This window comes from Mixophyes fleayi, chromosome 3, assembly GCF_038048845.1.
Source record: "Mixophyes fleayi isolate aMixFle1 chromosome 3, aMixFle1.hap1, whole genome shotgun sequence".
NCBI lineage: Eukaryota > Metazoa > Chordata > Amphibia > Anura > Limnodynastidae > Mixophyes > Mixophyes fleayi.
The window spans coordinates 71,489,391-71,496,890 of NC_134404.1; the positions used below are offsets into that span (position 1 = coordinate 71,489,391).

The window sequence follows — 7,500 nt, forward strand, 5'->3', positions numbered from 1 at the left end:
GAGATGTAGATCATTAGGAAACCAATATCTACAGCCAATCCACCTTGAACAAGCACAATCTCGTCTGATCTTGGAAGCTAAGCAGGGCTGGGCCTGGTTAGTGCTTGGATGGGAGACCACCTGGAAATACCAGGTGCTGTAGGGCTTCTTTTTTTTCTCTCTTGTTCCGGCTTCCTTCAATGCTGGTTTTCAGATGTATAAGATATGTAGATCATTAGGAAACCAATACCTACAGCCACACCACACTAAAAAAAGCGCAATCTCATCTGCTCTTGGAAGCTAAACAGAGTCAGACCTGGTTAGTACTTGGATGGGAGACCACCTGGGAATACCAGGTGCTGTAGGCCTTTTTTTTTCTCTCTTGTTCCGGCTTCCTTCAATGCTGGTTTTCAGATGTATAAGAGATGTATTTCATTAGGTAACCAATATCTCCAGCCACACCAACCTGAACATGCACAATCTCGTCTGATCTTGGAAGCTAAGCAGAGCCGGGCCTGGTTAGTACTTGGATGGGAGACCACCTGGGAATACCAGGTGCTGTAGGCCTTTTTTTTTTTTTCCTCTCTTGTTCCGGCTTCCTTCAAAGCTGGTTTTGAGATGTATAAGAGATGTAGGTCAATAAGAAAACAATTCCTACAGCCACACCACCCTGAACAAGCCCAATCTCGTCTGATCTTGGAAGCTAAGCAGGGCCGGGCCTGGTTAGTGCTTGGATCGGAGACCACCTGGAAATACCAGGTGCTGTAGGGCTTCTTTTTTTTCTCTCTTGTTCCGGCTTCCTTCAATGCTGGTTTTCAGATGTATAAGATATGTAGATCATTAGGAAACCAATACCTACAGCCACACCACACTAAAAAAAGCACAATCTCATCTGATCTTGGAAGCTAAGCAGTGCTGAGCCTGGTGAGTACTTGGATGGGAGACCACCTGGGAATACCAGGTGCTGTAGGCTTTTTTTTTTTCTCTCTTGTTCCGGCTTCCTTCAATGCTGGTTTTGAGATGTTTAAGAGATGTAGGTCATTAGGAAACCAATACCTACAGCCACACCACCCTGAAAAAGCCCAATCTTGTCTCATTTTGGAAGCTAAGCAGGGCTGGACCTGGTTAGTACTTGGGTGGGAGACCACCTGGGAATACCAGGTGCTATAGGCCTTTTTTTTTTATCTCTCTTGTTCTGGCTTCCTTTAATGCTGGTTTTGAGATGTATAAGAGATGTAGGTCATTAGACAAGCAATACCTACAGCCACAACACCCTGAACAAGCCTAATCTCGTCTGATCTTGGTAGCTAAGCAGGGCTGTACCTGGTTAGTACTTTTATGGGAGACGACCTGGGAATACCAGGTGCTCTAGGCCTTTATTTTTTTCTCTCTTGTTCCGGCTTCCTTCAATGCTGGTTTTGAGATGTATAAGAGATGTAGGTCAATAGGAAACCAACACCTGCAGCCACACCACCCTGAACAAGCCTGATCTTGGAAGCTAAGCAGGGCCGGGCCTGGTTAGTATTTAAGTGGGAGACCACCTGGGAATTCCAGGTGCTGTAGGCCTTTTTTTTTTCTCTCTTGTTCTGGCTTCCTTCAATGCTGGTGTTGAGATGTATAAGAGATGTAGGTCAATAGGAAACCAACACCTACAGCCACTCCACCTTGAACAAGCACAATCTCGTCCGATCTTGAAAGATAAGCAGCGCCAGGCCTAGTTAGTACATGTATGGGAGACCACCTGGGTATACCAGGCGCTGTAGGCCTTTTTTTTTCTCTCTTGTTCCGGCTTCCTTCAATGCTGGTTTTGAGATGTATAAGAGATGTAGGTCATTAGGTAAGCAATACCTACAGCCACACCACCCTGAACAAGCCCAATCTCATCTGATCTTGGTAGCTAAGCAGGGCTGTGCCTGGTTAGTACTTGGATGGGGGACCACCTGGGAATACCAGGTGCTGTAGGCCTTTATTTTTTTCTCTCTTGTTCCGGCTTCCTTCAATGCTGGTTTTGAGATGTATAAGAGATGTAGGTCAATAGGAAACCAATACCTACAAACACACCACCCTGAACAAGCCCAATCTCGTCTGATCTTGGAAGCTAAGCAGGTCCAGGCCTGGTTAGTACTTGAATGGGAGACCACCTGGGAATACCAGGTGCTGTAGGCTTTTTTTTTTTCACTCGTGTTCCGGCTTCCTTCAATGCTGGTTTTTAGATGTATAAGAGATGTAGGTCAATAGGAAAACAATACCTACAGCCACACCACCCTGAACAAGCCCAATCTGGTCTGATCTTGGAAGCTAAGCAGGGCCGGGCCTGGTTAGTACTTGGATCGGAGACCACCTGAGAATATCCGGTGCTGTAGGCCTTTTTTTTTTTCTCTCTTGTTCCGGCTTCCTTCAATGCTGGTTTTGAGATGTATAAGAGATGTAGGTCAGTAGGAAACCAATACCTACAGCGACACCACCCTGAACAAGCCTAATTTCGTCTGATCTTGGAAGCTAAGCAATTGGGAATACCAGGTGCTGCAGGCCTTTTTTTTTTCCCTCTTGTTCCGGCCTTCTTCAATGCTGGTTTTGAGATGTATAAGAGATTTAGGTCATTAGGAAACCTATATATACAGCCACTCCACCTTGAACAAGCCCAATCTCATCTCATCTTGGAAGCTAAGCAGGGCCAGGCCTGGTTACTACTTGGATGGGAGACCACCTAGGAATACCAGGTGCTGTAGGCTTTTTTTTTTCTCTCTTGTTCCGGCTTCCTTCAATGCTGGTTTTGAGATGTATAAGAGATGTAGGTCATTAGGTAAGCAATACCTACAGCCACACCACCCTGAACAAGCCCAATCTCGTCTGATCTTGGTAGCTAAGCAAGGCTGTGCCTGGTTAGTACTTGGATGGGGGACCACCTGGGAATACCAGGTGCTGTAGGCCTTTATTTTTTTCTCTCTTGTTTCGGCTTCCTTCAATGCTGGTTTTGAGATGTATAAGAGATGTAGGTCAATAGGAAACCAATACCTACAGCCACACCACCCTGAACAAGCCCAATCTCGTCTGATCTTGGAAGCTAAGCAGGTCCAGGCCTGGTTAGTACTTGAATGGGAAACCACCTGGGAATACCAGGTGCTGTAAGCTTTTTTTTTTTCACTCGTGTTCCGGCTTCCTTCAATGCTGGTTTTGAGATGTATAAGAGATGTAGGGCATTAGGAAACAAATATCTACAGCTACTCCACCCTGAACAAGCTCAATCTCATCTGATCTTGTAAGCTAAGCAGTGCTGGGCCTGGTTAGTACTTGGATGGGAGACCACCTTGGAATACCAGGTGCTGTAGGCCTTTTTTTTTTCTCTCTTGTTCCGGCTTCCTTCAATGCTGGTTTTCAGATGTATAAGAGATGTAGGTTATTAGTAAACCAATACCTACAGCCACACCACCCTGAAAAAGTCCAATCTCGTCTGATCTTGGAAGCTAAGCAGGGCTGGACCTGGTTAGTACTTGGATGGGAGACCACCTGGGAATACAAGGTGCTGTAAGCCTTTTTTTTTTTCTCTCTTGTTCCGGCTTCCTTCAATGCTGATTTTCAGATGTATAATAGATGTAGGTAAATAGAAAATCAATACCTACAGCCACACCACCCTGAACAAGACTAATCTCGGCTGATCTAGGAAGCTAAGCAGGGCCAGGCCTGGTTAGTACTTGCATGGCAGACTACCTGGGAATACCAGGTGCTGTAGGCCTTTTTTTTTTTTTCTCTTGTTCCGGCTTCCTTCAATGCTGGTTTTGAGATGTATAAGAGATGTAGGTCAATAGGAAACCAACACCTACAGCCACTCCACCTTGAACAAGCACAATCTCGTCCGATCTTGAAAGATAAGCAGCGCCAGGCCTAGTTAGTACATGTATGGGAGACCACCTGGGTATACCAGGCGCTGTAGGCCTTTTTTTTTCTCTCTTGTTCCGGCTTCCTTCAATGCTGGTTTTGAGATGTATAAGAGATGTAGGTCATTAGGTAAGCAATACCTACAGCCACACCACCCTGAACAAGCCCAATCTCATCTGATCTTGGTAGCTAAGCAGGGCTGTGCCTGGTTAGTACTTGGATGGGGGACCACCTGGGAATACCAGGTGCTGTAGGCCTTTATTTTTTTCTCTCTTGTTCCGGCTTCCTTCAATGCTGGTTTTGAGATGTATAAGAGATGTAGGTCAATAGGAAACCAATACCTACAGACACACCACCCTGAACAAGCCCAATCTCGTCTGATCTTGGAAGCTAAGCAGGTCCAGGCCTGGTTAGTACTTGAATGGGAGACCACCTGGGAATACCAGGTGCTGTAGGCTTTTTTTTTTTCACTCGTGTTCCGGCTTCCTTCAATGCTGGTTTTTAGATGTATAAGAGATGTAGGTCAATAGGAAAACAATACCTACAGCCACACTACCCTGAACAAGCCCAATCTGGTCTGATCTTGGAAGCTAAGCAGGGCCGGGCCTGGTTAGTACTTGGATCGGAGACCACCTGAGAATATCAGGTGCTGTAGGCCTTTTTTTTTTTCTCTCTTGTTCCGGCTTCCTTCAATGCTGGTTTTGAGATGTATAAGAGATGTAGGTCAGTAGGAAACCAATACCTACAGCGACACCACCCTGAACAAGCCTAATTTCGTCTGATCTTGGAAGCTAAGCAATTGGGAATACCAGGTGCTGCAGGCCTTTTTTTTTTCCCTCTTGTTCCGGCCTTCTTCAATGCTGGTTTTGAGATGTATAAGAGATTTAGGTCATTAGGAAACCTATATATACAGCCACTCCACCTTGAACAAGCCCAATCTCATCTCATCTTGGAAGCTAAGCAGGGCCAGGCCTGGTTACTACTTGGATGGGAGACCACCTAGGAATACCAGGTGCTGTAGGCTTTTTTTTTTCTCTCTTGTTCCGGCTTCCTTCAATGCTGGTTTTGAGATGTATAAGAGATGTAGGTCATTAGGTAAGCAATACCTACAGCCACACCACCCTGAACAAGCCCAATCTCATCTGATCTTGGTAGCTAAGCAAGGCTGTGCCTGGTTAGTACTTGGATGGGGGACCACCTGGGAATACCAGGTGCTGTAGGCCTTTATTTTTTTCTCTCTTGTTTCGGCTTCCTTCAATGCTGGTTTTGAGATGTATAAGAGATGTAGGTCAATAGGAAACCAATACCTACAGCCACACCACCCTGAACAAGCCCAATCTCGTCTGATCTTGGAAGCTAAGCAGGTCCAGGCCTGGTTAGTATGTGAATGGGAGACCACCTGGGAATACCAGGTGCTGTAAGCTTTTTTTTTTTCACTCGTGTTCCGGCTTCCTTCAATGCTGGTTTTGAGATGTATAAGAGATGTAGGGCATTAGGAAACAAATATCTACAGCTACTCCACCCTGAACAAGCTCAATCTCATCTGATCTTGTAAGCTAAGCAGTGCTGGGCCTGGTTAGTACTTGGATGGGAGACCACCTTGGAATACCAGGTGCTGTAGGCCTTTTTTTTTTCTCTCTTGTTCCGGCTTCCTTCAATGCTGGTTTTCAGATGTATAAGAGATGTAGGTTATTAGTAAACCAATACCTACAGCCACACCACCCTGAAAAAGTCCAATCTCGTCTGATCTTGGAAGCTAAGCAGGGCTGGACCTGGTTAGTACTTGGATGGGAGACCACCTGGGAATACAAGGTGCTGTAAGCCTTTTTTTTTTCTCTCTTGTTCCGGCTTCCTTCAATGCTGATTTTCAGATGTATAATAGATGTAGGTAAATAGAAAATCAATACCTACAGCCACACCACCCTGAACAAGACTAATCTCGGCTGATCTAGGAAGCTAAGCAGGGCCAGGCCTGGTTAGTACTTGCATGGCAGACTACCTGGGAATACCAGGTGCTGTAGGCCTTTTTTTTTTTTTCTCTTGTTCTGGCTTCCTTCAATGCTGGTTTTGAGATTTATAAGAGATGTAGGTGATTTGGAATCCAATATCTACAGCCACTCCACCCTGAACAAGCACAATCTCATCTGATTGGGGAAGCTAAGCAGGGCTGGGCCTGGTTAGTACTTGGATGGGAGACCACCTGGGAATACCAGGTGCTGTAGGCCTTTATTTTTTTTTCTCTCTTGTTCTGGCTTCCTTCAATGCTGGTTTTGAGATGTATAAGAGATGTAGGTCAGTAGGAAACCAATATCTACAGCCACACCACCCTGAACAAGCCTAATCTCGTCTGATCTTGGAAGCTAAGCAATTGGGAATACCAGGTGCTGCAGGCCTTTTTTTTTTTCTCTTTTTTGTTCTGGCTTCCTTCAATGCTGGTTTTGAGATGTATAAGAAATGTAGGTCAGTAGGAAACCAATACCTACAGCCACACCACCCTGAACAAGCTTAATCTCGTCTGATCTTGGAAGCTAAGCAGGGCCGGACCTGGTTAGTACTTGGATGGCAGACCACCTGGGTATACCAGGTGCTGTAGGCTTTTTTTTTTTTTTCTCTTCTTCCGGCTTCCTTCAATGCTGGTTTTGAGATGTATAAGAGATGTAGGTCATTAGGAAACAAATATCTAAAGCCACTCCACCCTGAACAAGCACAATCTTGTCTGATTTTGTAAGCTAAGCAGGGCCGGGCCTGGTTAGTACTTGGATGGGAGACCACCTGGAAATACCAGGTGCTGTAGGCCTTTTTTTTTTCTCTCTTGTTCCGGCTTCCTTCAATGCTGGTTTTGAGATTATAGGAGATGTAGGTCAAAAGGAAACAAATACCTACAGTCACACCACCCTGAACAAGCTCAATCTCGTCTGATCTTGGAAACTAAACATAGCCAGGCCTGGTTAGTACTTGGGTGGGAGACCACCTGCGAATACCAGGTGCTGTAGGCTTTTTTTTTTCTCTCTTTTGTTCTGGCTTCCTTCAATGCTGGTTTTGAGATGTATAAGAAATGTAGGTCAGTAGGAAACCAATACCTACAGCCACACCACCCTGAAAAAGCCCAATCTCGTCTGATCTTGGAAGCTAAGCAGGGCCGGACCTGGTTAGTACTTGGATGGTACACCACCTGGGAATACCAGGTGCTGTAGGCCTTTTCTTTTTCTCTCTTGTTCCGGCTTCCTTCAATGCTGGTTTTGAGATGTATAAGAGATGTAGGTCATTAAGAAAGCAATACCTACAGCCACACCACCCTGAACAAGCCCAATCTCAGCTGATCTTGGTAGCTAAGCAGGGCTGGGCCTGGTTAGTACTTGGATGGGAGACCACCTGGGAATACCAGGTGCTGTAGGCCTCTATTTTTTCTCTCTTGTTCTGGCTTCCTTCAATGCTGGTTTTGAGATGTATAAGAGATGTAGGTCAATAAGAAATCAATACCTACAGCCAAACCACCGTGAGAGACCACCTGGGAATACCAGGTGCTGTAGGCCTTTTCATTTTCTCTCTTGTTCCGGCTTCCTTCAATGCTGGTTTTGAGATGTATAAGAGATGTAGGTCAATAAGAAATCAATACCTACAGCCAAACCACCCTGAATACCAGGT

At 45.5% G+C, this 7,500-nt stretch overlaps 4 non-coding genes and 28 pseudogenes across 4 annotated transcripts; all 32 read left to right on the top strand.

The window, feature by feature from the left end:
* Positions 1-26: 26 nt before the first annotated feature.
* On the top strand, positions 27-145 carry LOC142145959 (5S ribosomal RNA; annotated as a pseudogene).
* Positions 146-227: 82 nt separating this feature from the next.
* LOC142146408 (5S ribosomal RNA) lies at positions 228-347 on the top strand (annotated as a pseudogene).
* An 80-nt stretch (positions 348-427) lies between these two features.
* Positions 428-546, top strand: LOC142145786 (5S ribosomal RNA; annotated as a pseudogene).
* Positions 547-631: 85 nt separating this feature from the next.
* Positions 632-750, top strand: LOC142145482 (5S ribosomal RNA; annotated as a pseudogene).
* Positions 751-832: 82 nt separating this feature from the next.
* LOC142145742 (5S ribosomal RNA) lies at positions 833-952 on the top strand (annotated as a pseudogene).
* An 81-nt stretch (positions 953-1,033) lies between these two features.
* On the top strand, positions 1,034-1,152 carry LOC142146129 (5S ribosomal RNA; annotated as a pseudogene).
* Positions 1,153-1,235: 83 nt separating this feature from the next.
* Positions 1,236-1,354, top strand: LOC142146396 (5S ribosomal RNA; annotated as a pseudogene).
* Positions 1,355-1,436: 82 nt separating this feature from the next.
* Positions 1,437-1,545, top strand: LOC142146718 (5S ribosomal RNA; annotated as a pseudogene).
* Positions 1,546-1,825: 280 nt separating this feature from the next.
* On the top strand, positions 1,826-1,944 carry LOC142146853 (5S ribosomal RNA). The gene has a single exon (XR_012690040.1). It is a non-coding gene; the product is annotated as a 5S ribosomal RNA (ribosomal RNA).
* An 82-nt stretch (positions 1,945-2,026) lies between these two features.
* Positions 2,027-2,145, top strand: LOC142146048 (5S ribosomal RNA; annotated as a pseudogene).
* An 81-nt stretch (positions 2,146-2,226) lies between these two features.
* Positions 2,227-2,345, top strand: LOC142145589 (5S ribosomal RNA; annotated as a pseudogene).
* Positions 2,346-2,592: 247 nt separating this feature from the next.
* On the top strand, positions 2,593-2,711 carry LOC142146696 (5S ribosomal RNA; annotated as a pseudogene).
* Positions 2,712-2,791: 80 nt separating this feature from the next.
* On the top strand, positions 2,792-2,910 carry LOC142145136 (5S ribosomal RNA; annotated as a pseudogene).
* An 82-nt stretch (positions 2,911-2,992) lies between these two features.
* On the top strand, positions 2,993-3,111 carry LOC142145758 (5S ribosomal RNA; annotated as a pseudogene).
* An 81-nt stretch (positions 3,112-3,192) lies between these two features.
* LOC142145536 (5S ribosomal RNA) lies at positions 3,193-3,311 on the top strand (annotated as a pseudogene).
* Positions 3,312-3,392: 81 nt separating this feature from the next.
* On the top strand, positions 3,393-3,511 carry LOC142145324 (5S ribosomal RNA; annotated as a pseudogene).
* Positions 3,512-3,593: 82 nt separating this feature from the next.
* On the top strand, positions 3,594-3,712 carry LOC142146798 (5S ribosomal RNA; annotated as a pseudogene).
* A 281-nt stretch (positions 3,713-3,993) lies between these two features.
* Positions 3,994-4,112, top strand: LOC142146861 (5S ribosomal RNA). The gene has a single exon (XR_012690042.1). It is a non-coding gene; the product is annotated as a 5S ribosomal RNA (ribosomal RNA).
* Positions 4,113-4,194: 82 nt separating this feature from the next.
* Positions 4,195-4,313, top strand: LOC142145647 (5S ribosomal RNA; annotated as a pseudogene).
* An 81-nt stretch (positions 4,314-4,394) lies between these two features.
* LOC142145762 (5S ribosomal RNA) lies at positions 4,395-4,513 on the top strand (annotated as a pseudogene).
* A 247-nt stretch (positions 4,514-4,760) lies between these two features.
* LOC142146697 (5S ribosomal RNA) lies at positions 4,761-4,879 on the top strand (annotated as a pseudogene).
* An 80-nt stretch (positions 4,880-4,959) lies between these two features.
* LOC142147891 (5S ribosomal RNA) lies at positions 4,960-5,078 on the top strand (annotated as a pseudogene).
* Positions 5,079-5,160: 82 nt separating this feature from the next.
* Positions 5,161-5,279, top strand: LOC142146296 (5S ribosomal RNA; annotated as a pseudogene).
* An 81-nt stretch (positions 5,280-5,360) lies between these two features.
* On the top strand, positions 5,361-5,479 carry LOC142145537 (5S ribosomal RNA; annotated as a pseudogene).
* An 81-nt stretch (positions 5,480-5,560) lies between these two features.
* On the top strand, positions 5,561-5,679 carry LOC142145325 (5S ribosomal RNA; annotated as a pseudogene).
* An 81-nt stretch (positions 5,680-5,760) lies between these two features.
* Positions 5,761-5,879, top strand: LOC142146799 (5S ribosomal RNA; annotated as a pseudogene).
* Positions 5,880-5,961: 82 nt separating this feature from the next.
* LOC142146037 (5S ribosomal RNA) lies at positions 5,962-6,080 on the top strand (annotated as a pseudogene).
* A 252-nt stretch (positions 6,081-6,332) lies between these two features.
* LOC142145625 (5S ribosomal RNA) lies at positions 6,333-6,451 on the top strand (annotated as a pseudogene).
* Positions 6,452-6,533: 82 nt separating this feature from the next.
* Positions 6,534-6,652, top strand: LOC142146379 (5S ribosomal RNA; annotated as a pseudogene).
* Positions 6,653-6,732: 80 nt separating this feature from the next.
* On the top strand, positions 6,733-6,851 carry LOC142146266 (5S ribosomal RNA; annotated as a pseudogene).
* Positions 6,852-6,933: 82 nt separating this feature from the next.
* On the top strand, positions 6,934-7,052 carry LOC142147430 (5S ribosomal RNA). The gene has a single exon (XR_012690578.1). It is a non-coding gene; the product is annotated as a 5S ribosomal RNA (ribosomal RNA).
* An 81-nt stretch (positions 7,053-7,133) lies between these two features.
* Positions 7,134-7,252, top strand: LOC142146247 (5S ribosomal RNA). Its single transcript, XR_012689946.1, has one exon. It is a non-coding gene; the product is annotated as a 5S ribosomal RNA (ribosomal RNA).
* Positions 7,253-7,500: the final 248 nt, after the last annotated feature.